We start from the raw sequence: 27549 nt of genomic DNA, 5'->3' as shown, positions 1-27549 counted from the left end.
GTCTCCCACCCGCCTGCCCTAGCATCATGAAGGGGGATGGGACTGCGACATCCATCTGTTACCATGGAGAAAGCTGAGCCAGCGAAGGGACGCACCCTGCGTCCTGGGTGAAGGCCAGCAGAGAGGGGGTGAAAGGGATTTTCTTGTCTGTTTGTTTTATTATTACATGTCTGTTGTCACTCATGGGGTCTGCTGCAGGGAGCAACCACCATCCTTGGTCACAAGGCACCTTAGGAACCCCCTAAGCCCCCTTGCTGGAGAAGGGGGTGGCCTTAGGGCTGGTGTGGCAGATGCCACCATCCCAGATGGTGTACCAAGTTCACATCGCTAAAATGAACCGTTTGCCATCCTTCCTCCTGTGCAAGAGTGGTGGTGGTTCCCAAGGAGATGATAGACCCTCAACAGCAGCCCTGGGGCCCAGGACAGCATACAGCTTTCCCATCTTGGGTGTGAAAGGTTTTTTTCTCCTTTTTTTAAGAGAATATTGCCTCCAGTTTCTCTGATTGCTGAAAGCCCAGCATAAAAAAAGTCAGGATGAGGTGTTTCCGCTTGCTCCCCACAAAGGAAATGCTGCATCCTTGAACATTCCAATCCTTCCCCGGTCAGCAAGGCTCCCAAGGCCAGAAGTGCCTCTCCAGCACAGATGAAGATTCTTAGAAATGTGTGAAGACAGCCTGATCCCTGTCGATGGTAGCGAGAGACACACAAGTCTGTGTCAGGCGGTGCCATCCAGCCTACAGAGGGCTGCATTTTGCTTCCCAAGCACTGGAAATCTGACAGCTGCCTGCTTGCTCCTGTACAGCCCCACACTGGTCACTTCCCATGTTCCAAAGGCAGCAGTCCCGGCACCTCTGCCTGCAGCAGGCTCAAAATTGTGGTAAAGCCCCACACAGCAACCTGAGGCAAGTGTCTGCAGCATGGCCAGCACCTGAATTCATTTTTGGCAAGCTGCAGTGCAGGCAGGGTGCCTGTGTTGCCTCCTTTATGTGTGCTGGCCTTTACTGACATGATAAAATGCTGGGAATTAAAGATTTTAGCTAAGGATGGGATTTGCTGGAGCCATCAGCCCACAGTGGTCTTGGCTCTTCTCACCCTGCACAAACATGGCATCTGCACACCTGATACATATCACAGCAGTGACAACTTCCCCTGCCACCTGCCAGTTGTCCTTGTAGGCAGCAGATCCCACAGGATGCCTCGGGCACCTCTTTCTAAGGGACGGTGGTGGATAATCTTCCCTGTGGTCCTCTCAAAGTTGTAAATGGGAATAAAAATTGGGAGTGTGCAAAAAGGTGGGCCTTCCCAGGAATTTCACTTCTGCTGCTGGCACCACTTCAAAGCAATGGTAGGCAAGGTTAGGGTCCACAGACAGGGGTTTTGTGCACGGAGACAATTTTCACGCATCAGGGTGACCACAGAAATTGCAACCCTTGGCTTTTGGGTCACCAGCTGCAATGCTCTGCCTTGAATTATGCCCCACTTGGAGGGCCTTTAGAAGAGGTGATGTGGTGCTTATGTGAGCTGGCTTTGATGCTTGGCAGCTGTGCAGGACCACCAAGCAAAGGCTTCAGTGCTGGCACTGGTGGCACTGGGACACGCTGGAGGAAAGCTCACCAGCGGAAGCAACACGTGCCTCGCTTGCACCTCCCACACAGGAGTAGGCAGCCCTAGGAAGAGGCGGCTTGGAAAGCCTGTGCCATCTCATACAGGAGAGCTGGCAGCTCCATCTGGCTCTGCTTTGGAGGAGCTCTCCATGGAGCTGCTGAGGGTGGCCAGAGCGGGGCCTGTGGGTGGTGTGCCAGGAGCAGGAGAGGAGGAAGAGAAAGAGGAGGAGGAGGAGTGGGTGGGTGGGATACATGTGTCCCACACTGCCAAGTTTCCCTTGCAGGGAGGTAATCCTTCATTAAAGCAAGTGCTCTGTCCCAGGAGAAGGGTGGTGCATTTAGGGGTTTGTGTGGTGTGATTCTGGTGCTCAGGTGCAGGGGAGGTGCTCCTGCACAGTGACCCCAGAGACCTGTGGACACGTAGGGCTTTGTGTGTGGGAGCTTCAGCCCACAAGTGCTCGAAGCCACCACATGCATTTGCCATGTGGCAAAGTCTCTTTGCAGCTCTGCTCATTTTCATGGGTCTCGCACCTTGCTTTTGCTCTCCAGAAAAGCAGTAATTTTTTTCTTGAAGCTAGCAATGTGCTAACAGAGTTCTCATTGAAACAGGGCAGCCAGGGTATTTGTTAGGATAAAAACACATGGGGTTAGCACTGTGTTCCTCCCTTCTCTGAGCCCAGGCTATTGGCAGCAAGATTACAGTCCTTATCTGCACCCAAGTTTTGCAGCAGTGTAACTGCAGCCATTTGGTTTTTGGTTTCTTCATTTCAATCTCTTTGATCATGTGCCACGATTAATCTGATATCTACGAGGCGGGATGAGTAGGAGTCAGAAGAAAAATTGTAATCGTCTGTGCCTTTGGCATGTGGGAACAGAATAATTTTGTAGTCTCATCTCCACACTGGTAGCTCTGGGAAAAGTCTCCATCCCTTCATCAGCTAGCAACACCATACAAGGCTAAGGGATACTGATCTAAATGGAAATATTCAGAGCTGGGTACCATCACTGTTCCTTGTTCCCTAATGTTTCAGGCTGCAGCATCTCCATGACACAAACCACATGGTCAGTGGCTGAAACCCAGCTGGCAACAATGAGCTCCGAACACAAAGGATAAGCTCCTTGCTGTTGTTTGCTATCACCTGCCTTGTCACCATACCAGGCAGCTAATCCCCTGTGTTGTTTCCTTGCCTGAGTCAAAAGAAACATGAGGTTTTGTTGGGCTGGGAGGAAAGGAGCAAGGGCAAAGGGCATGAGGAGGTGACATCATGATACCCAGCCCTGTCCTGGCTCTCCTGGCAGTTTTTCCATGCCACTTCCCACCAGTGTAGCACCAGCACTGGTTTTTGCTATCCTGACAGCTACATAGAGGTGTTTTCCCTCTCCTAGCCCAGAGTGCCCTTGCCCCCACTGCAGAACATTGCTTTAATTCTGACTGTACCAACCCTGGTGTCCATCACAGCCCTTTCCGTTTTGAAAGCCCTCCCTTTCCTGGGAACAATTATCCAAATTCCTTTACCAGCACACCTCATGGCTTTACTCCCCATCTGACTACATGGTTCTCTTTGGGCATTGCTTGATTTTATTGAAAAGCATTACCAGCACAGAAAAGAGATAACCATGTAAGGGGCTTGTTTTAAACTGACCAACAAGGCGTTATTAACCCATATCACATATTATGATCAAAATCATCTTTTCATAGAAATTCTTCTTCTTGTCCAACTGACTATTCCAGCAAAACCAACTCTCTCTGTCCTTCATTTGTCCAAATGATTATCCTATGTCATGTCACTCGCACTTCTGTAGAATTATGTTTTGCACTGGGTTTTTTTTCCCTCTCCACACACCCTTAGGGAGCGAGCAATTCCTTTCCTAGGCTCCATCAGAGGTCAACAGGTGCTTGGGAGGTGGGAAGTTGTTGAGACTGGAGGATAGAGGGCCCAGATGGGCCATTTTTCTGCTTAAGTGCTCGTGCATCTGTCCACAGCACCAGGTTTAAAAGAAAAGACCTGGATGGGTTATCTACACTGTCCCCAAGTCCTCTCCCAGACCCTGAGGGTTTCTTGGCTGCCCAAAGAAGAGGAAAACTCAGATGCTTCTGTTCTGTTGTAATTATGACAGGCAATTTAAAATCAGCCAAGAGCTGTATTGATGGTGTCATTTGGAATATAATGGACAAATGGTCCCTTCAATTTCATTAAGGATTTAAAGATAAATTATAAATCAACCTGAATGGAGAGTGTATACAGAAAGACTTAATGTGGTTCCACTGATTTAGATTTGCAGTCTTAATTATTTTGGATTAATTTTCCTATAGGACACATGACATTTTTTTTGGTGTAAAGACCAATAAAAATGTAGCAGGTGTTTTGGAAGGGAAAGAGTTTTGTCTTTTAAGGGGTGCAACTTTTGATAGCACATCCTTTAAGAATCTTATCTGGTACCTCCTTCCCAGGCAAGAATAAGCTATGGCAATTTAAAGGATCATGCTTCAATTTTACAGGTGTGTGTCTGCATATATATATGGGTGTGTGTGGGTGTATGTGTGTCTGCCTGTGTCTATGTGAAAAAAACAATGACTAGGAAATTTGTTCCACTTTGATTACTCAAACAGCTTTAAATCCATGTAACATCTGAATGGTTGCAAGGTTTGAGGCAGTGGCCAGAAGGTGATGATAGAATCATCTGTGGTGGTTTATGACTTGTTTTTCATCCTCTTTCTTCTCCTCTTCCTCCTCTCCAAGCTGCTCAGTACTCTCTGGCTGCTCAGGATTAGTGTGTCCATAGCAGAGGCAGCAGGAAGCATTGGAACACCCCTTCTCATCCCCACAGCACACTTGACTGGGTTTAACTTGGACAGCCGTGGTTCTGAAGTTCCCTCACTGCCTAGCTCAATCTCTTTAAGAAAAAAAAACAAACAAGTCACTTCTCTTTGCAGGAGAAACTGCCCTGGAGCCCCCCATCCAGTGCAGCTGTTGGAACACTGCTTCAAAAGGTGTGTAGTAACTGAGTCATCAAGCTCTGCCTTGCAAAAAGATCCTTAAGGTACCATGTTTTGCTCTGCTGTCCTTAACACCATTGATGAGAATGGGTGGTTTTGAGAGCAGGCCAGGGCAGCCTCTGGCCCTCTGCACAGCAGGATGGGGAGAAAGAAGCCACTTGTGGTGTTTGAGCTGTGGTGCCACCCAGGTGATCAAACAGGAACCACCACTCCTTTGGGAATGTCACCATGTCAGCACACACCAGAGGATGGTCAGGGGAGGGTGAAGACCTTTGCTTTGGAGAAGAGACACCAGAGCCAAGACCTCAGTTACACTTCTGCAATACAAGGAAATCCAAGGGTGGCTGAGTCAGAATGTGAGCAACATGCCTGGCATCTCCCAGGAGATCAGCTGCAGAGGCAGGAGCTGAGGCCTCCTTTTCTCCACACAGCTCAGGTGCCTGCAGACACTTGCAGGTGCGTAGGAGTGAGCTTGTCCTGGGAAAGGGAAACCAGTGGACTTCAGATGAGAGAAGAGCCATGGATTGCCATTGCCCCCAAATCCTGACACTCATGGAAAAGCAGCATATAATCTGGCTTTCAAACCCAGGGCAGTTTCCTTGCAGGAAAGGGAAAGAGACAGGGAAGAAAGGAAAACTGCCTTTTTAAAAATGTTTGGTTTAGGTAACCCTCCTGCCTCAGGGTCTCAGGACTGAAAGGCAGGAAAAAAGGGCTTGTTGACCTGATGTTAACCTTCAGCTGTCAGCCATTCAGCTCCATGATCCTCACATGCCGCTGCTTAATCCAGGAGGAAAAAAAGCACAAAGCCTGCCCAGAGCCTGTGCCATCTCATTAACATTTGGCTTAGGCAAGATTTCTATCCTGCACAGAGTGCAGCAGCTCCAGCTCAAACAGCTCTCCTCTGCTGTGTCCAGGGACAGAGGTTTGTCACAACTTCTGCAGTGCTGTGCTGTGGGATTGGGCTCCTTGAGCTAGCAAAATATCATTCAGGCAGAGACACTGGCATTTTCTGGCTTATTGAGAACTTGAAAATTCCTCTCTGTGAGGTCTTTCTCTGTTCCAGAATGAGGTGGTTCCCAACAGGCACAAGACACAGACCCAGCATGGGTCTGGTACCTCTTATTGGCATTGGGGATCCCACAGGGCCATGAAAGCCAGAATGCAGTTTCCGGTTTGACACCACATCCCGCATCCACATCATGTGTACTCAGAGGAATGTCATAGGGATGATTGAGGAAGAAATAATATGGGAGGGACACAGAGCACATGGGCATCTTGACCTACAGCCAGACATCTACTGCCCCCAGGCCCTTGCAGCTTTCACTTGATTAAACATGAAAGCTCTGTGGTTGCCTGAGCTGGCAAATATGGTTCAGCACACCTGAAGATGGCAGGGTAACCTGTTGTCCTGTGGTCAGCATGGGGCTGGCAAAGGTTTCCTCTTCCCATCTGGGAGCTGTCAAGAGCTGAGTTCCCATCTGACAAGTGGGTGGGAGGAGGAAGGTGGGTGGCTTTGTGCTGACTGATGTGAACAGTGTGTTTTTGGTGGTGGAGGAACACGGCCATGGCCATGGGCTGAGTGGTATCACATGAGCTTGGAGATGGAGTTTGAACCGTGTGAGAGATAGATGATTCTTTGAAGGCATGGTGGGATTCTTCAGTGGGAGGACCTCTGTTCTAAGTATAACAAGTCACACTTCAGAAATAAGTTGGTTGAGGCTGTGGCTGAGTTTCTTTGATGTAGGCTGAGGACACACTACAGAGAGAAATCACTCAGTGCTCTGCTTTCTTGTTGATAAACTGTAGGACAGCTCTGATCCTGGGACAAGGCTGAGATCCATGGGGCTGTTTAGCCATGAGGAAATAGAAACTCCTGCACTAAGCCAGATCAAAGGTCTGAATTGCTGAGCCTCCTGAGGCTTCAGGGAGCAGTAGGTGTTCCCAAGGGCACGTTGATTAGCACTCCCTCAACTCTTATCCCTTGTCACTGCCTCCAGGAGTGAGGTCTGCATGAGCAGAGTGTGGCACATATGACCCCCACCATTAGTTACTAACACGGGTCAAGAGCACAGTCCCACAGGCTTCGTAAACAGCATTTGTCTGAATTTATTAATCCAGATAATGTTTTTTCCATCTACTGGTTTAATCTTCTCTTGAACTCATGCAAATACTCACAGCTGACAGCATCCTTGAGCAAGAAGCTCCCAGGTCTGATGGCCACCACAGGAGGACCTGATGCTCTGAATTAGCCCCAGTTTTTGCACTGGGAAGAGGCAGCAAGGTCAATCCCGGTCAGCCTTCTTTGGGCCATGCCTGACTTTGTAGCTCTCTACCATAACCTCTTCCAGCCATGTCTTTTCCAGACTGAGAAATTATGGCGTGCACAAGTCCTTGCTTGCAGGAAGGCTCCTCCAGACCTTTGATCGTCTTTCATCCCTTTCTCCGTGTTGCACTATTACATTTTGGGTTTGATGCTTCAAAAGAGGTGCCTTTTGGGGCACAGGTCAGCGCAGTGGCTTGGCAAGTATGTCTGCCCCACAGCCCCTGCTCTCTCCAGATGCTGCTGTTTCTTGGCCACAGGCTGTGCCAGCTCCTGTGATCCCATTTGCTGAAGTAATTGGCAGTGCATACCATGCACAACCAGCTCTGAGTTTGTGTTGGGGTTTTTTTGATCCAGGGCTCTTCTCTTTTGGAAAGGTAGAGGTGTCATTTGGGTGTTTTATGAGTGGTGGGTCTCTCTCCTGACTGCAAATCCAACCTCCCAGCATGAAATCTGCTTGGTTTTCCTGCAGAGACCCCATGGTGTGTAAGGGACTGTAGGTGAGAACCTGGCATTGTCTGAGACCTGAAGGGAATGCTTTGTGGGGCTGTTCCAGCTCCTTCCCTTTGCTTTTACCCAGGTAAAATATATTTACATGATAACATAGAAAAGCAAAATAAGCAACCAAACCTCACTGTGGTCAATTCACTCCTGGCCTATTTCATCCCAATAAGGCCACGATGGACTCAAATTGGAACTTCAAACTTCTTTGAAGACATTCAGCCAATTACAAAGGTGAGAACCAGCTGCACAGTTTGGGTCCCGAGATGAACTTTGCTGTAGGTGAGGCTGTAATGTGAATCTGCTGTGTGAATCAGTCTTGAGGAATAATAGCTCTTTATATTTTTTAAAATTGTTTTTCTTTGCTACAGTTTTTCCTTCCTCCTGGCCCCACCACAAATCTGCTCTCACTCTAATCTTTTCTTTGGCAGCTAAAACTATTATCTTTATTGTTTCAGGGCTTGGCTTCTTCCTGTTAGATCTCCTAATTGGATTTTTACTCTCCGATCCATTTAGTCTCTCCTGTGCTTTCACTAAAACCCTTTAACCCTTTGGCATCAGCTTTGCTAACCAGTTACCAGGAAGGTGCTCCTCTCCCTGATTTACACAGGACAGCTTTCCTAAGCCATGGGTGTCACCTCCAGAGTCACTGTCTGTACACAGTGTCATCATCATCTCCTTCATTCTGCAGACTGCAAAGGTTTGTTGGGTTTTAACCAAGAATAATGAAAACAACCCACATTACCCTTTAAAAGGAGGTCTGAAGTCACCATAGAGCCAAAATCATCCAGAAATATGACATTTCAGCTGTGGCTAGGGAAAGTCTGCTGCTTTGTCCAGATTCACCTCCCACCCAGACCAGGTGCCAGTCCTGTGTTTCTGGCTGTGTCTAGAGCTGTATAACAGCTACAAGAGAGGTGAAACAGCACTAGGGCTGTGACCACTTCTGGCACTGGGGTCACTTAACCCTTCCACTCCCCTTCATCTTCTTTGGAAAATGCTGTTCACAAAACATGCTTTCTTCCACCTCCCATTGATTTTGTTCCTTTGGCCAGCAAGCTCTGCTGGACAGGGCCTTGCCCATGCAGAGCTGCTTATAACAGTGCCAGAGTCTTCACTGGAGGCTTTGAGTGTGCCAGGAGTGACCTGATTGCATTGCAGGTGCTTTCTGTCCAGCTGAAAGGACCTCTGTGCTCCATACTAGCAATTATCTCTGTCCTCTCCATGAGTAAATCAGTGCTTCGGTTTCTCCAGCTACCAGGTATGATCCAAGCTGTCCTATGAGCACAGCAAGGTGGTAATGGAATCTGGCATGGAGGTGGCTTGGGTACCCTGTATCCCAAGAAGGGGCTGCTGGTTTCATCGCCTGAGCCATGCAGCTTTTCTTACAGGAGGAGGGTGCAGCTGAGATGATGGCATCTCACCACAGGTCTGGTCTTTCCATCAGGCCATGCAGTAATGCAGCACTATGGTTTTTCAGGCAGCCAAGGTCTTCACTTGTAACATTTCTTTCAAACAACTCAGGGCACAAGGAAGGAAGCTCCCTTCCAGGTCAGTCAAACCTAGCACGGGCAGAGGTGATGGAATAGCACCTCCACATAGCAAGATGTTAAAAGGGGATGTAAGTGCAAAGGGAGAAGAGGTACCAACCCTACTAACTGTCTGCTCAACCCAGATCCAGCTGCCTGGCCCTTAACAGGCCTCAATGGACCCAGTCTCTGTCCTCTTTTTGTTCTTCTTTCCCAGCCTTTTTACAACCTCAGTGCCTTTGTGTTTATGTTACTGGAGTGCGTTGCTATGGTTAAAGCTGTTATTCTCAGCAGGGTTTGCATCTTACCTGTGAGACAGATAGATATGGAGATGGAGACGTGCATGAATATGTGTGTTTACCTTCATGTCAGTTCCCACTGGCCACGTGGGAAAACAAATCTGATGGGAAAGGAGAGCCCTTCAGGGGGAATGGGGAGAGAGGGAGCCACATTGGAGGAGTTTCTCCAAGGAATACACAGGCTAAGCTAAAAGCATGGGATAGAAAAATTGATCACCTGAGAGCAGGGGAGGGCAGAGATGGACATAGGTTTGTTGGAGGTGTTGTTGGACTGAGAAAACACACAACTTGAAGTCAAGTCTATTGTAAGGGTGCAGTGTACATGTGGAAAAGTAGGGATCGCAGTTCCCTCCCCTCCCTGCACACTGTTCCCACACTGGCAGTGCCCACACAAAATTCCTCCTTAGCCCTGTCATTTTCCTTGGCTCTGGTTGCTCCAAGTGCTAAAAGGGGTTTGCAAGTGTTATTTTTTAATTTTTATTATTTTTTAACGTGCTGATCAGATACATATTTTCTAAATTTTACTTTACTCTTATTCTTCTTTCATAATATTATTCATTCGAGGTACAGGGAAGGTGGGGAGCTGATTCTTTGGCACATTCCCATAGGTATTCTTGTCCAGAGGAAAACAATAACAAAACCTTTGGCTTTTAGATTTTTAGGATTTTTGGCTTTGGTGTATCAGGCCACGATAATTTTATTGTTGTTCCTCAGGGAATGATTCAAAATAATAGATCTGCTAGGAAAGATGGAGTTCCTGAGTTTTTTGGCTAATGTTATTATGCAAGTTTGAATTGATGGAACAGTTCTGAATTGCTTCACTCAAACATGCATTGAATGAAGAATTGAATCAATAGTTGCTGGGCCCTCTTCCAGCCCCTCCAGCTCACTTACACAATCCACCAGTGCTGCCCTTGCCTGGACAAAATGCGTGGGGCTGGTTAGGGGTGGCTCCTAGCCAAGAAGAGAGGCCCAGGCCCTCTGGATTATTTTGGTATCTCACATCCTTTGATTCTGCCTGGAGGCAGGACTCCTCTCCCATCTAAGATGAGGCACTTGACTATGCCTGGCTATACCTGGCTCCTGCCTAAGCGGAGGAGGAAGACGGCACCTCCAGGGGCTGAGTCAGTCGCCTGAGAGAGAAATCACTCTCAAGTGGGATTTTTCCATTGACTGAAAATCTCCCCAGAGATTTTCAGTTATTGGGGCCCAAGATTAGCCACCTGCTTTAAAGCCTGAGATAAGAGATGGTGAACTTGGGGGCTGGAAATTCACTCCTCTGTCAGGTGAGGACCAAATGGGTTGGGGATAAAGGGGACCACAGCTAAATCATGTGCAAGAACTGTAGAAATGGCTTTTTCTCCATGGGAGAAATTCTGTTGAAAACGCCAGCTCAGCATTCTGGCAGCCTTATCCCCAAGCCCCACTGCAGGCCAGGGCTGCTGTTTGCCTTTCTCATGGGTGTTTCTACACCATGGCAGTGCCCAGACAGCCAGGTCTTATTGCCTTGTTCAGCCTTGTAAGCTGCTGTTAAAAGCACTGACAGCACAGATAGGGATGTCCCTTCATACGCACCTGGCTCCATGCTGACACACACCTTATCTCCTGCCATTTTGTCTATTCCCTTTGGGAAGGCTGCCAGAAATGTCAATGTTTTCAACCTCCTGCTCTGTATGGCAGCAGAGCTGCAGCCCTGCCTGACAGCTGACACTCTCCCCAAGCTTTGTAATTGGGGTGATGGAGCTAATGAGGGGGTGAAATTCATCAATCACTTTCTGTGATTGCCATTCACCTTCCCCTCCCTTATCAAGTCAATGGAGAAATCTGGTATCTGAGCCAAACAAGGGACATCTGGAATCGTGGTCTAACCAGCACTGCTGGAGGCTTGAGCAGAGCAACCTCAGAGCCACATGGACACCTCCCTGTGTGCTTGTCTGCTCTATGAAGTCACCACAAATTAACTGCAGGTATGTCCTGAAAATTAATGAGTTCAAGAACTTTACAGCCTCACATGAGCCATATTCTGCAGAAATAGTGTTCTTGATTAAATCATACCTCTTTCACAAGGAGCTGTATTGAGCCCAAAGGCCAGGAAGGCAGTCAGGCTGCCTGGTGCTCTACTAGCAAGATGTGTGTCCACTAGGAAAAGGCTGCTACAGCTCATCCACATCCACCTGCAGGGCAGAGTGGGGTGAGGAGCCAGCCTGGATTCATTAATTGCTGCTGTGGGGTGGCAAGGAAACCAGCCCAAGTGCTGGCCATGGGGGTGGATAGCACCTCAGCAGCATAGCTAATTAATGGAGTGAAATAGGTGTTTGGGACGTGGTATAATGGAGAGGTGAGTTAGGCATAGCACCGCGTGTAGCTGATCCTATGGTTCCACCCTCCAGCATGCTCAGACCCCTCCTCAGGTCATCTTCTCTTGTGAGTTGGCGAAACCTCAGTGGTCTTCTTCTGGGGAGAATAAATGACAGGGAGCAGGGTTAGCAGAAGCCAGGTACACTTATCCCAGAAGCTCAGCACATGGTCTGGGTGTGGAGGATGTTATCCTACAACTATTTCCTGAGCAGGAAGAAAATCCACATGGATGCCTGGGTTGCAGAGTCTAGGGAACTTGAGGGGAGAAGCTTTGCCAAAACACCTGGGTTGCTGTTACCTATCCCTCTACCACCACCACCAAGGTGATGTGGAGATCTCTCTTCAGAATCTTCCCACCTGTACCTACCTCATCTTGGGAAGGAGCCTGGTGGGTTGGGAAGAACTCTCTCTGGCTCTGGGGAGTCAGGATGCACCAGTTCCCACCTCAGGCACCACAGGAAACAAGGTGATGGCTGCATCTTTCATTCAGGTGTGCACCTTGGCAGCAGCTGCACATGTTTGAGCAGAGAAGCTAGAAACTTTCCTGTCTGACCGTTTGGGAGTGTGATGGCCAGAGTGCTTCCTGAATGGTCGGACAGGAAAGTTTCCCTTCACAAAGGATGGACTGTTTACATTGTGTACCTGAGTCCCCTGTGCTCACGAGGGGCTCAAGGCTCCAGTTCTAGGCTCCCTAAAAAACATTTTGCAGGGGCTGGCTGGGAGAAAAAAATGCCCCTGCGACTGCAGCCAAGCCAGAAGGCATCCCTGGAGCCGTGGGTCTGCGGGCCCGCACCCAGCTGCACTCCCTGGGGCAGAGCCAGGCAGGTGGAAGTGGCCGCGCTGGGGCACAAAAGGAGCACACTGAGGGTGCTGAGGAAGTTCCAACGCTCCCGAGCAGAGGTGACCTGGGCGCAGGCTCTCCCTGGTAAGGTGACCACCGGGATGTGGGCTGGAGGTGGAGAAAGAGGCCATGCAGACGAACCCAGGCTTGTGAACGCAGTTCTGGCAGTTGGGGAGAAGCGCTCTTTTCCCTTCCCCACGTCTTTTTTGTTTTCCGCAGCCCGACAGAAGAGGCTTCCAGTAAGCGGCAGGGGTGGGGGCAGAGCCCACCCGCACAAAGGCAGCTCCCCACGGGCTCTGTGACCGCTGTCACGCTTTTTCGCTCAAATCAACGCCAGCAGTGGATGACGTGGGGTTGGTGCTCCCCAGCCCCGGGGCTGATTGGTCCCAGCTCAGGTTTGAACGCCAAGGTGTCCTGGCAACGAGAAGCAGAGGAGCCAGACTTTCCCGTAGCCACTGGGCTCCGGGAGCACGGCGGCGGCTGGGAAGCGGCAGGCAGCGCGGGCGAGGAGCAGCGCGCAGGGCCACTGGCCCTCCTCCAGGTACTTGGGCGCCGTCCCGGGCAGTGCCGCAGCCCCGGCCGGGGGCTGGGATGAGCTTCAGCCGGTGCGGGGCTCCGGTGGCCGCCCGCAGTGACTCCGCACGGGGGCTCGGGAGGCACCTGTGCTCCCGCACAGACACGGCAGCGGAGCTGCTTTCGGCTGCGAGTAGGGGAAATCACTGATGTGCGGAGGGTCCTGAAAGTGCCCGTTCGGTGGGGTTGGGGGGAGGGATGCCTGGGGAGAAGCTGAGCAGGGAGGGGAGAGTCAAGGAGCCTTCCAACAGTTGTGTGGTCAGCTCTCTTGCCCCAAGAGGACAGAGCAAGTGATTTTGGCTCGTTTTGGGTTCGTCTGGTTAACCAAACTTACAAAAGCCCTGCAGGGCACCCGGGGCTCTGAGATGTGCTAGAAGAAGATGGCTTTGCATTGAAATGAAACAGCTTTTCCTGCTGACTGAGAGCTGCTCTGCTTTTGCCTCAGCGGAACCCTCTGGATGTCCGTCCCTCTGGAGCCCGGGGAGGATGAGGAGGGAAGGGAGCCTCAGGGCTCAGCTGTGTGCAGGAAAGCAAAGGGCAGTGCAGGGGAGCGCTATAAAGAAAAGGCTTTTTCCTTCGCATGGAAGATGCGAGCAGAGCTGCGAGAAGCTGGCTGGGGGAAGATGTTTGCCGGCACGGGGAGGCAGCACTCAGCACCCAGCCCGTTTTACACCTGTTAAAACTAGCAGAGGCATACCTGTGAAAAGATGTGCCAGCCATTGATGACACGGCACGTCCAAGCTGTCCAAGTTGAAAAACCACCTCCATAGGGTAACAGCCATCCCGGAGGAGCTTCCTGACTCAGTGGCAGGTGGTGAGCTTGTGGAAGGGCTGGTGTCCTGCATGGATTCAGTGGCACACATCAAAAAGCAGTGCCACGACTCAGGTCTTGCTGCTGCAAGTGGGGGGTGAAGAGGGATAATGATACCAAGAGCTTTTGGACCACAGCTTTTGTTATTTATTAGAGCACAGGGCTGAGACCTGCCTGAACAATTCTTTCTCACAGACCCAAAGGCATGATGAGACTTGGAGATCCCTCCTAGTAGAAGTAGCAGAAGAGCAGTTTCTCAGCATCCCAGTGGCAGGGAAAGGCAGAGGGACATCACAAAATGAGCAGGGAGTGTTTTCCTGGCAGCATGTTATTGCTGACCTGGATTCATACTGATGACCTGGAGGGGTAAGATTAGCACAGTCAGCTTGTCCCAGGCTGTGGGGGGATTAGAGAGAGGGAAAAGGTCATGCCTGTTACATACATCATTTTTCTCTGTTTAAATGGGAATATGTAGCACAAGTTGTCAGTTAAAAAAAAATATTTAATTATACTGCATAGTGAAATGTTGCCAAAGTTACAATCTTGGAGTGGTGGGCTTACAACAGTAGAGGCTCTGCCTACAAAACCCAGTTACTAGCTCCATGAGATTCAGTGGTGCTTTTTGTATCTAAATGAAAGTTAAGAAAAAATATCTCTCCCATGTTATAGGGAGAGGTTTGACCTAGGTGAACCTGAAAACAAATAAGCATGAAAAATCACTAAAGGTAAATTAAATGGACTGGGTATTTTAATTATTTTTTTCAACAATCATGTTTTAAAATTGAACAGCCTGGGACTGGAAGATGTTCCTACTTGAACCAACAGCCCTCCCTGATCCAATTAGCTCAAATAAGACTTGTTTCTCTGAAGGGTTAAGGTCAGTACATTCTCCAGGCTTTATTAAACCCATGAAAAGTAATGTCAGTCTGAAACCCAAGAGAGGGGAAAACATACCCACACCTTGCAGGCCATAAACAGGAACAAATTCAGCTCACTCTGTATCTCCCCAGCAATTCAGTCAAGGCAGTTTATGAACTGGGAACGTTAGCCCCAGTGAGGCAGGACTTTCCCAGATTAAATAACATGTCAGTCATTAAATAACTCATCTTTCCTGGTATTTTGTGGAATAAACAGTGCCTGTTTCTTGCTAATAGCATCTGTTTTTATTTGAGTGGGATTGTATTTTATAATGATCCTTCTATTCTGTTTGCATGTTTGCAGTGACCCCAGCAAGCAACCACACTATGGCTGATAGTAAATTCACTCCCAGAGGTTTAATGACGGTATTTACTGTAGGAGCTACCAGTTTTAAGGCTGTAGTGATTAGGATGGGTTGATGGGACACGGGGCAGTTGGGTAATTGCTAGTGATGAGCCAGTGAACTCCCAAATAATTGTACCTTACCTGGAGAGGTGTGCTGGCATGAGCGGTGTTTTAAAGACAAAGCTGTGAAGAGGATAAAGGACAGTCATTGTCTCCACATGACAGCGCTGAATCATGAACAGGAAATTATCCCTTCTCCTCACCAAGAGAAATAATGCCTGGTCTGTTTTCTTTCCTGTTGCTTTCTTAAAGAAAAGACAGTCATGGTAGGGACTTGTGTGCCTCTTCCTTCTCTTCATACCATTTAAACATTGTTGAGAAGCAGAGATGCTCTGCTTGAGGACACCTACAAGTGTTGTGAAAATGGGTTTTGAGGGAAGAAAAGACAGTCATTCACTGACTGACCCTAGGAAGTCCTGGCATAGACCAAACCTCAGTTAGACACCAGAGAGGTCTGGTAACAGAGGGACCCTGGCAAAGCTCACTCACCAGAAGGCTTCAGCATAAGCTCAGATTTCCTTCACAGATGTGAGGTCCAAGCAATCCTGTTTCCTAGGACAGCAGACATCATTAATAATGTTATTAAAGGGAGACAGTAATTTTACTTTTAATGAATGTGGGATCTACATAAGTTGGTGCGGTCACTTGCTAGAGCTCCATTGGCCCTTGGGCAAGATTTCTCAAGTCCCAGCCATTTCCATGTATGTTTGGGCTCCTCAGGACATTACTCAGCCTGCATGTATGTGGATTTGGTAGTCCTCACCTGGCCCCAGTGTTTGAGGCTGTCTCCAGTGTTGCTCCGGGCTCCTCAATGCCTGCGCTCTCCAGCCTTGGCACTTTGTGTTTGTTTGCCCTGCATAACCAGCAGTGGGGAAGCCAAAATTGCTTTGCCCTCCCTGATCATGAAGCAGAGGGCTGGAAACTTAATCCTTTTAATTCCCTTTAATTTCCTACCCCAGAAAGGAATAATGCCCAAAGCAATGGTGACACTAGAGTCCTCTAATGCTTCTTGAACCTTCATCAGCAGGTTCTGGAGGGCTTTGGGAAAGATGTTGTATGCCTCATGTCTATTTTAGATCTGGGAGGGTTGAGGCAAAGCAAGGGGCAGAGCCTTGATACACAATGACAGGAGTAGAGCAAATGGCAGGTTTAGGTAGGGGCAAAGGGTCTGACAGTGGTGCTCTCAACCCACCCCATGGAGGTGCTCCTTGGTGGGTCAGGGACCACGAAAGCTCTGGTTAGGTGGCTCTTTATCTGCTAGAACATTTTCATTTTTCCTCGTGATTAAAAGATGGGGAGTATGTCTCTTCTCTCTGTGTTAATGAGCTTTCCTCTCCCTCTGTAGCAAGAGAGAAAGATTGCAGCAAAACCAACAAAACAAACTTCAGTGCAAGATTATTCCACTGATGGGGAGGAAATAAGTAGTTTGTGGACCCAGAACCTCCCAGGAGAGGGGCTGCTCTTGGTCCAGCAATGATTTAAGGGGCTTAGCAAGTCAGAAGTGCCATCAATAAAGCTGTCGCAGGGTTATCAATAGATTAAGAATTTGGGGCAATTGGACCAGGTATTTCCAGGTACAGGCTGATAGAAATGATAGTGATGGTCCAGACTGCTGAAAGCTCCATTGACATGTTTGGAGCTACTCTGCTGTTATGGCTAGCAATGGGAAAAGAAGCTTAAGGTGTTCATTCTACAGCCTGCTCCACCTTCTTCTTTGATGGCACGTGTATTTCTCCAGCTGCCTGATGCAGAGTCATTGGTCTGGCAGAAAAAAAATCAAACATTTTCTCCCCTGGGGATTTTCTAGAGCTGGACAGTCCTTGATTCAGTCCTACTCTCTGCACCAAGAGTAGTGCAGGCACAATGAGGAGGGGAGTGCAGGCTGTCAGTCCACCACTTTCAGCTCAGATGAATGGAGGAATCCTTTCCCTTCTCTTACATGTGATGCTCTTAAGGGAAACGTGCTGATCATGAGTTTACAAACCACTGCCAGATGTTTGAAATTATGTAGTTTAATTGTTGGTGCAGGACCACTCAGTCCAGTGGGTGCCACCTAAAGGAAATCCTTTGAAACCTGCTCTCTGGTAGCAATATGAGCTCCAGGCTTCTCAATACCAGTTTTGAACCTGAAGGTAGTGAGGTACCGGCAAAGATCAGAGCATGAAATTCAGAGGCAGGAACTGCTGAGTGTTGATCCTGGATCTACTGCCAGCTCTTTTTGCTCCAGGGGAAATTATTTAGTGTTCCTTTTCCCTGATCCCCTTCCATCCCCTGTACAAATCCTTTGGCACAAGAGAGTTGGGGGAAGAAGATTGCAAAACACCTGCTGAAGTGCTTTGAAGACAGAAAGCAGAATGCACAAATGGTAAGTTGTATGGGCAATATAAACAAACACAGCTATATATTTCCCAGGCTAAATGAGGAAGGAGGAGGGGTGAACTGGTGGGTGACACCCTTGTCCTAATTACAAGGCTTGTTTCTGGATCCCTTCAGTGTGAAGCATCCTCTTGGCTGAAAAACAGCTGATATAGTCACACCAGAGCAGAGGTAGGGGAGGAAAAACTTGTCACACAAGTGAACCAGGGCGAGTGGAAATTTCCTTTGGGAGGAAGGGGAAAGTGGTGGTACCAGCAGTGGGTTGGAGATGGCCTTCTGGACCATCTCCAGACCTACTGTTTCTGCTGTGCTTCCTCTTTCTTGTCTGGTGCATTTTTCCATGTGGTTGCTATATGGTCTTGAGGGTTCTATAAGATCTAGGAAAGTCCTTCCTGTAGCTGCCATTAGACCCTGTTTATCCTCTCTGACACCTGATTCAGGGAGATAACTTCTGGCATTTTTGTAGTCTCTTTGTCCCACACCAGTTTGCTAATTCAGAAAGTAGCACAGCCCCAAGGTTTAAGATTGAGTAAGTAAATTGTGAGTGCACTTTGCTTTCTGAACCTTTCCAGTATTTCAGGGCCACATCTCTAACATGTCTTTGCAACAGTGGGAATTCAAATCTGATGGTTCATGTGCATGTGCTAAGAGAAGTGAGATATCCACACAAACAGCTACGGTTGAGGAGACAAGAAGCACAGCAGATGCCATGAGGGCTGATAGACCTTCCAAGCTTAGCCCCTGACAGGTGTCTTGGGCCTCTTCCACAACACCTGAGGCTTCCTCCTTACTGCTGCTTTTTGCATTTCACTTGTGCTTATGACCTTGCCCTAAATCTTGGTTATTCTTGCAGGTGTTGCACACTCTGAAGAGCACCTGGAATAGGTTTGCAGGTCTGGCCCCTTGTTTTGGCCAAGTGGTTTCTTCACGACCAGGGAAGTGCAGGTTTATCAGCCTGGGACCAGGGACAGTGATTGCAATTCACACCTCTGTCTTTGATTCTTTGTAGCTTGGGAAAAAATGGGTCCAGTTGAGATCAGCTGCATGAGGACATATAAGTGCCTGAAGATGCAGGCTGATACCTGCCTGCTGTTTATTTTGCATTTAAGCTGTATCTAGGAGTTTTGTTTCACGTTTGGGAAATAGGAAGCAATATTTTTTGTCTCCCTTTTTATTACTGTTCTCCAGCCTGAAAGCTGCTGGGGTAGGAGATGTCCCCATATGTGTGCAAGTGCAGCTGCAGGCCTTGATCTCAGCTGGAGACTAGTGCTGAACCACACTAAGCCAGCCCTGGAGCTGAGCAGCCAAGATGCTCTCTAAGCCCTGCAGATCTGCATGTAGTGGAGGGTATTTTTTTTCCCCAATGAGCATTTGATTCCCGCAGTACTATGGGAAAAGGGACATATCTGCACCACCTGGGTCTTCCTCCATCGTTTGCTGGGGCCAAGCAGCACCTGCTTACAACCAGTGCTTTGCATTGGAAGCCCCTGAGGGCTGCTGAATGTATCTGCTGCCTGGTTTCTCCTTTTGTTAGTCTGCATGTAACAGCCAGGGAGATGATTGCCACCACCCATCCAGCTTGCCAGACAAATGTTAGAGATGGTGATGGATATATCTGCTCTCAAATTAAAAAGCAGTTTAAAACACATCCCCTGCCAGGGCCCTCTGCCCTGTTAGCTTTCAGGTGCTCTCTGGAAGAATTTTTTTTTTTTTTTTTACTCAGCCCTACCCTTTCCTGCAGTCTTCTTGTGCTCTTTTCTGCCTGGCAAAGCCCCAGCAGCAGCCCCCAGGCAACGTGGCACGTGTAGTGGAAACGACTTTGGCTGACTGGAATGCTTTTGCAGGGAGTCCAGGTGCTGTACACAGTACAGTGGGGAGGAGAAGATGCCTCCGGATGGAAGTTAGAGATCTCTTCCTCCTCCTTTTTTTCTCCTGAACCCAGCAATTCAGTGGTTGTGTCAGCATAACTCGATAGCATGGGGATAGAGAGAAGCTGGAGCCTCCACAGCAAAAAGCAAAACCCTCAGTTTGCTCTCAGCTGCCTGTTGCAGGAAACTCTGTCTCCTGGTGATAAAGGGGGAAAAGAGCTGCATGGGGAGGACACCACAGGACAACTCCTTCGGGGGGAGAGTGGATGCTTTCTTCTCTGCATTGGACATTTGTATACCATCTTGTCCTGCCCTGGTGTCTGCATGGGCAATCTTGCCCTTGGCATGGGTTTTCCTGGCTTTTCCCAGGGACCTTGAGAGCTAGTCATCCCCACGCTGCCTCTCCAGGCCTTCTCATCCTGCCAGAGCCTGTAACAGCAAGGGCTGTGGTGCAGGTCTCATTCCTTTCCTCAGTTTGCCCTGCAACAGTGGCAGGATGTGCTGTTTGCTGCAGTCAGATTAAAGGCTGGTAAGCTGCCCTTTTGCTGAGTAGATTTAAAGGTCTAAAGGCAACAATGCTCAAGAAAAAATACTTCCTCTCTTGGTAGGAGATGTGGGTGAGAAATTCTGTCTTGGTGCTGATACTGTTGGGACAGGGATGCTGGGATGGCAGCCGTAGTGGGAGATGGCTCTGCCTGCATTAGTCATGGTGGTGGAGGGGAAAACTGCAACATAAAAATATAAATTATATGTGTTCAGTAGATAGATAAGCACTACTTCTACCAGCACTGTAAATCAGGCCTATCTCCCCACCTCCTCCCAGATTTTACCAGCCTAATTTGGAATTCTCTGTGCAATATTTATTTTTCATTACTAAGTCTTGAAGGAATTGCATTTTCAAGCAGCCAGTGACTTCTTTTTTTCTCAAAAACTTTGTTTTCCCTGAAGTCAGCTCACAGCACCTGTCTCTTGGAAAACCAGGCCCCTTTAAGATGTCTCAGGCTGCTTTGAATCACTAATTGCTTCTGAATAGGCAGGCCAAATGTTTTATCACTTCAAACTCCCATAGCAATGCAAATCTATACAGCTGAGAAGCCTCTTTCCATGCATGGGGGTGATGGGCAAAGATAAGGATTAAAAATAGAAACAAATTCAGCCCGGGGGTCCTCTTTGTTCCTCCCTGCCCTCGGTGGGGTTGCCAGGGCTACATTTGTTCCCCTGCATCGTTTTTGGATGAGATCCAGTGCCCCTTGAATGCAAAGTTGAGAGGTACAGTGGCGGGAGAGGGCTGGATGAGGTCCTAGGTACATACATATTTCATTGCCCATGCCAGGCTCTGTATTGTTTTCTCTCTCTGGTTTCACAAAGGTGGTGTTTTCTAAAACTCCCACTTGTTGAGGGCGACACAGCCCAGGCTTCACCCCGTCTAAAGTTTCTGGCTTTTCAGTTGTTTCCCACTCTGAATGGCAGCCAGGCATATTTCCCATGCCTGGGGGGGAAAAGGGGGATACTTGGGAGGAGAACAGGACTGCTGGAGTGCTGCTTGGAGGGAACTACATGGGCTGTGACATGTCCCCCTGGGGGTTGCTCTATGTTTTGGGATGTGGTGGCTCACACGCTGCCGGAGATGAGCAGCACTTTGCAAAGCCTCACTGGTACAGGGCTCGCCTGACTTCTTCAAGTAACTCACAGCCTGAAGGCAAATATTGACTATTAAAGAGGTGGAAAATCTCGGTGAGCAAGGGCGGTCTAAATTCTCCTTTTTGCTTAGGTCACCTGTTATTAGAGCTGCCTGCCGTGTGCTGAGTACGGCTGTGCTCAAAAATTGCCAAGAGCTCAGCATTATGGAAGCAAAAGCCAATTTACTGACTTTCCAATAGAAAGGAAGATACATGCTGAATGTGCATCTGTTGGATGGTATTTCTGTTTCAGGCTTGCCACTAACATACAAATGGAAAAGCGACTTTGCATGATTTATGTAGTTACTAGGAAAACCTGGGTTAAGTGATACTTTGTAGAATATTGGGTACTATTTATTCTTAGCAGAGTAGGTTATAAAATCTATTTTCTATTTATCTCTCCAAATGAATTCCAATTGACATTGCATATCTTACTCAAGTACTCTTGACATGGAGAGCAGATAAATATCCTGACAAATAACATCTTCATGAAAAATCAATAGCTAATAAGAAATCAGTTCATTGAAGATGTTGGCAATTTATCTTAAAAATTAAAATAAAGACTGCAAAATTTTGTCAAAGAGGAAAACAAAAAATCTCTGTTCTTCTTTATTTGTGTTTCAAGTGCATTTAGGACCCAGTTAAGACTTGATCAACTAAGGATAACTATTGTTATCTTCATTGTCCTTTTAAAAGAGACGGCTGCTTTCCCACCAGACTGGGATTTCTAGGGAGGCACAGAGGAACTGGAATGATTTTAGGCCTTCAATCCTGTTCTCCAAAGACCTTTGACTCAGCAGGACTGAAACTTGGGCTTAAATCTTGCAGAAGTTTAAGTCTTCAGTGTTGGGTTCCAGCCCAGGGGTAATTATCTTACTGAACTCAGGTCTTCACACATAACCCTGGTTTTCCTGTCAGGGAAAAAAAAAATTAAAAATAAAGGGTTTGAGTATAAAAAGGACAATTATAAACTAGAAAGCTTGCTTGTCCTTTACGAGCTTATGTGTAGAGGTGGCTTTGGATGTCCAAGTAAGTACCAAAAGCAATCCAGGCTTGGGACTCTCCTTTTTTCTGCCCAAGGTCCCCACTTGGGTACCAGCAAGGCACAGAGCTGGTGCAAGACTGTGCTCTGCTCTGACACCTGGCACCGCCAGAGCAAGGTGTGGGAGAGAACCTCCAGTGCTGGTGGTGTGTGAGGGCTGTGAGGCTGAAGATGTGGGGCTGGCTGTGTAGTGGGGGCGATTCTGGGAGCACAGCCTGGCAGGTGGCTTTCTGAGGCATGATACTGGAAAAAGCAATTGGGGGCCAATGGGAATGGCACAGGTAGAGAGCAGGTGTCCTAAAGGGTGGAAGCTGTGCCAGGGTCAGGTGCCATCCCAGCTCGAAACTGGGAGCGCAGGCAGGGAAGGAGGGGGAATAGCTGGAGCAAGAACCAGAAAAACCTGCTCACACCAGCCCGGGATTCACATTACTCACACTGCTTTAAAACAGGTCAGGTTCGCTTTGGTTTCCAATCAAAGATGGCCAAACTGCCTAAGGATTGTTTTCAGCTCAGCTTAGAGCAGCTCTGAGCTCCCGTGTGCCTGCTCACTGTGTCACTGCCCCCATGCCCTCCTACCCACCCCCAGTGCAAGGCCTTTCCTGGGATTTAAGCCTTTCTAAGCAAAGGCTGGGTTAGAGCATGCACAGAGACATTTCCCAGCTCACCTGAGGGGTGGTAGCTGTGAGTCGTGGGATAACATTTGGCCCCCTCACCTCCTGACCTGCCACAGGCTTTGGAGCTCACACAGCAAGTTTTGCTTCTTGAAGCTGGATGGGAGACTGCATCCGAGGATGCTCCCCATTGCAAAGGAAGAGTGGTCTGCCTCCCTCAGGTGCCATCAGAGGTGAGAAGCTCATGGCGGTGGTGCAAGCTGTACTGCTGCAGGTCTCATCCACAAGCACCAGGGTCAGCCTCGCATGATTTATCAGGTTATTACAGTCAACTTCAACTGGGTGAGAGTATCAAAGATGAAACCACGTTTTCATTGGGAAGAAGGAGGGGAAGAGGAACTAACAGAGGTAGAAATCAGATTGTCAGAGGCTAATGGCTGTGTCTGCTTATTAGGCAGCAATAACAGTAATTTACCTTTGAATCGCAATAATTCATCATAACGCTTCCCACCTACCTCATGAACCCTTGCTGCTTATCTCACCCCTCTTGTTCAGGGATCTGAAAACATTTCATAAACATTAATTAATTATTCCTCCACACCCCTGGAAGCAAAGTAAACATTATCCCAGTTTTGCAGCTTGAAAAGCTGAGCTCACCTAAAGAGATAATAACTGAGCAGGGGTGAAGGAGCCCAGAGCACAGAGCCCTATCCCAGTTCTGACCAGAAGCACCTTTCTGCAGAGTGCTCTGCAATGTGGGCACTGGGGGCATGATCCAGGGTAGTTCAGTCCTTCATCCTCGCAGTTCCTGTGCTTGCAACTATTTTCAGATGGCAGGAGAGGTGTAAAAAGGGTGAGTGTTGCTCCTGCCCATCACTATCTCATCACCTTCAAGCCTCCACCGCAGGGACCAGGCACCTGCCAGTGTGTGAAGCACCTGTCATTATTCACAGTAGGACTCTCCCTTTTTATAATGACTACGTTAATGACCCTAATCTTTCGGTGTGAATGTGGTTAATCCCACAGTTCTAGGGACGAGTAGTTCAGAGTAGTTCTCCTCTCCTGCCTTCTCTCACCTCACTTTGCATCCTAACCTAACGCTTCAGCACTGAGATGAGCTGGTGAGACCTTGCTAAAGCAGAAGGCACCGCCCCTGTCCTGGCTTGAAAATCAGGCTGGATGCAACAGTTAAAAATCAGGCCACCTCTCTCCAGCGTCTCAGCTAAGGGATGTGACATGTGAGCGACATCCTGAAACAAGATGCTTGGCGTTAAACCTGTACTCAAGTGACTTGATGGATTCTCGGCCCTTGAGGAAGAGGGAGCCTGTCACCCTGGATGTGGTGACAAAGATGTAAATTAAGGGGAGGATACCCCCTGCAAATAATGAGCTTTGGCAGTGAAGGGGCAGATGAGACACCAAAGGTCCATGCCAGGCCAGCCTGCTGGGAAGGGGAATTTTTTTCTTCCCCTGAAAACAGCAGTTGACTTTTGGAAGCCAAATGGGTTCTAGCATCAGAGCAGGAGGAGGGTCGTGTTTCATAGACAAGTCATGGTGGATTAAATGTAAATGAATCTGCAGTGTGATAGACAAATGGGATCAGTGCCGGGAACCCCAGCTCCTGGTGGGGGGATGGATTAGTAATGGGTACTGGTGCATTTGCACACAGGGAGGGAGTGAATGGCAAGGCAGGGAGGTTTCCAGCATTGCCCTGCTTGTAGCACTGAACGAAAGAGACATCTCCGGGCTCAAAGAAGAGAGGTCAAGCCTAGATAAACACCAGCTTGGTCCCCCATCAGAGAATCATTGAGGCATGAAGAAAAACTTTAACAGCTGCAATGCTGCTTTTGAACCTCCTAGTAAAAGAGAGGGTCAGGAGGTCAAAACTTTCAATGCCTCTGGGAAGAAGAGGACTTTTCCCCACAAGCCTTTGAAAAACCGAACTAAATTAGCATGACCACACTGCTAAATGCTTGGGAAACCCGAACGGATCGGGTCACAGGCTACCCGAGCAGCAGAATGGCAAAGAGCTGTTGCATTCCCATACTCAACAGCCATAATTAATGAGGCTATTTCCTAGGCAAAAAGCAGGTCTTCTGCCCAGCACCTGGACGGGAAACAAAACTTTGTGGGATGTGCCCTGGGCATCTTTTGTTCTCCAGATACTGTTGTCTTTTCCCCTTTCTGTTTCTCCCATCCATTCTGTCTCTCTCACTTCCATTCACCATTGTTTCTGCTGTTCTTTCCTCCCCTGCTCCCAATGTCACACAACTCAACTTGCTGTTTTGAAGTGGGGAATGGCAATGAAGTTGTAATGATCCAGCCATGCTCTCCCCTGGGGCTGCTGAATGGGAATGTGGGAGCTCCAACTCAACTAAATCACTTTTTTTTTTTCTCCTATTTTTTATTGCAAAAGGGAGAGGTAAGAGCCCTCCTCATTTTGAATTATTCACTTCCACTTTGAAGGCAGATTTTGCTTGTTTGGACCTTTTGCAAGAGCCATTCAAGCAAAGACCAGGCAATGCAGAATTCTGGAGGATGTAGAGACCTGGAATTTTTGGCTCTGACTCTATCACAAGTTTTATATTCATCTCATACCATGGGTGTGCTGGGCACCACTTTTCATGAGACTCTTGTCAGGTCTCCCTTCACAGCTCCCACCACCAGAGGTGTGGAAAGCCGAGAGGCACGTGCAGACCTTGCAGAGGCTGTCAGTGCTTTTGGGGAAGGGCTGTGTGCCTACACAGGGGGCAATCCAAGCACACCAGACCAGTGTAGCAAAAAAGTTTACTGATTCGGACTGCAATCCTGTGGGCTGCTGGTGAGCATCCCCATTCCCTGCATCCACAGGAGACAAATGCCCAGCAACTTTTCCAGCCTTGCTGCAGAAGTGGAAGGAATAGTCCCTCGAATAAAGCAGGAGGACAGGAAATACATCACATTTCAGAGGCCAGAAGGCCTGCCCTTGAAGGAGAACAGCTCATCTACCCACTAGACCAAGGTCTCTCCTTCCTGCAAGTCCTAGCCCAAGCAGGGTTGTGGGTGGAAATGAGGGGGTACAGTCTGTAGTACCCTGGCAGTCAGCTGCAGGGCTCTGCAGTGCCAAGCCCTGATTTGGCTTTCCTGTGATGCTGCAGGATCTTTTCTTTCTCATGTCTCTTGTTGTCCTAGAAACAGAGGAAAAAATTCTTCCAGAGAAGCCCTTTTATTACACTTGAGGCAACATCTTCTGTCTCTCACCAAAATAGTGTATATGGTCACAAAATAAAACCCTTGCCAGAAAATATATGGTCAGTTCAAAATCTTCCAAAGAAACCTGGAAAAACTTAATACCCTCCAAACTTTCCAAAAGCTCCCAAGAGTGCTGAAAGGGTCAATGGGCACTTTGTAACACTGCTGCAAATGTGTGTTGGGCAACGGAAGGCAGTACTCCCGTGTGTGTATATATATAAATATATATATATAAATATTTTTATAGATGTAATTAAATTTATATTTATTTATACATACTGTTGAGAGAGAGAGAGAAGTCCTCACTTCTAGCTTTGGATTAGAGCTTTTGAGGTAGAGGGTGTCTGCTGTAAGAGAAAGTCAACATGCTGTATGGTACTGGCCACTTTTCTTCTGGTATCAGGGCTTTCCTGGAAATGCTGGGATTTTGGGGGCAATTGTCTTTATTTGAGAGGGAAGCTCATCTTCTGGGAAAAACGTGCCCTTCTGTGTGCTCAGGCAGGCAAGGGATGCACTGGGTAATTTCTCTGAGGCACATGAAATGTATCTGTGTCAGGAAAGGATAGTGACTGACAAATTTCCTGAGGCTTGCGGGATCTGGAGGCACATTCCCAAGGCCTCAAGGAGTCCATGGCAAGAGGGTGAAGAAAAGCAAAGCAGGCAGGAAGGTTTGACACCCATGATGTTCTGAAAATATGGCTTTCCACTCTTGCCGTTTAGAAATGGGCCTGAAAAATAAACTTTCCTCTACTTTTCCCTCCCAGTCACAGCTCAGAAGGTTTTGGGGTTGTGCCAAAACCCAAAACCAAACAGCTCTGCAGATTCTGGTGCCTCAAATACCCATTTTCCCCTCATGCCACAAACTGACCATGGACAGTAGCACGGACTAACACTGCTGGTCTTGGGTGGCTGTCCCAGGGAAGATGTGCTCTGCTAAGAGAGGCTACAGCTGGTGACCTGCTGCTCACCCACAGTACCTTTGTACTCCAGAGGGGGGTTTTGTGCAAACATATTCTTTATCTGAAGAAGCCTCAGAACCAGGACACTTCTTGTGCTCCTGAGCACAGCAGTGAGAAAGCATCATCTTCTTTGGGGAAACTCAGACAGGATTACTATCTCATCTGCTGCTGAGAGACCAAAGGACCGGCTTGGTTATGATTCAGCTGCTCAGGATGCTGAGACAGCATTGCTGCCCTCCCTAAAGCAGCCTGGTTGCTCAGTGTACAATGAGGACATGACTTCTGAAAAGTTTAAGATACACCTGTAGAAAACCCAGCAATGAACCAGTGAGCACAAACCCAGAAGTTAGCTCAGTCAGTGTTCCTGGTCAGTTCCTGAACATGGCCTCAGCATCACAGGAGCTTTAAGAATAAATCTGAAGGTGGGCTGAGACAGAGCTATGGCTGGAGAAGATGGTCCATCTTTTCCAGTCTGGAAAAGCTCACTAGTGTGAAACTATACATTGGACATTTTTATCCATCTTAGTTGATGGAAGGTGTGGAGAACTTTTCACTGGGTGAGGAATCAAGGGATCATGCAGGCATGCGAGTCAGAGTTAGTTTATTTCTTTTTCACAGTAGTAGTT

At 48.2% G+C, this 27549-nt stretch overlaps 1 protein-coding gene across 2 annotated transcripts in view; it reads left to right on the top strand.

Annotated features, from left to right (window-relative positions):
- The first annotated feature begins 10682 nt into the window (after positions 1-10682).
- Positions 10683-27549, top strand: part of LOC102101027 (ras association domain-containing protein 7) — a 35977-nt gene continuing 19110 nt past the window's right edge. Inside the window, exons 1-3 of one of the 2 annotated variants that reach the window (XM_014252191.2) lie at positions 10683-11218; positions 12319-12534; positions 12670-12991. The gene's annotated coding sequence lies outside the window, so the exon portion shown is untranslated. Of the gene's footprint in view, positions 11590-12318; positions 12535-12669; positions 12992-27549 lie in introns of both variants that reach the window. The other variant, XM_088058105.1, reaches the window with a different exon arrangement.

This window comes from Pseudopodoces humilis, chromosome 7 (genome assembly GCF_049639895.1).
Source record: "Pseudopodoces humilis isolate 2021_Gansu_Grassland_sample_001 chromosome 7, ASM4963989v1, whole genome shotgun sequence".
Lineage (NCBI taxonomy): Eukaryota > Metazoa > Chordata > Aves > Passeriformes > Paridae > Pseudopodoces > Pseudopodoces humilis.
Note: the sequence above shows the minus strand (reverse complement) of the source record. Positions and strands in the feature narration are given on the sequence as shown.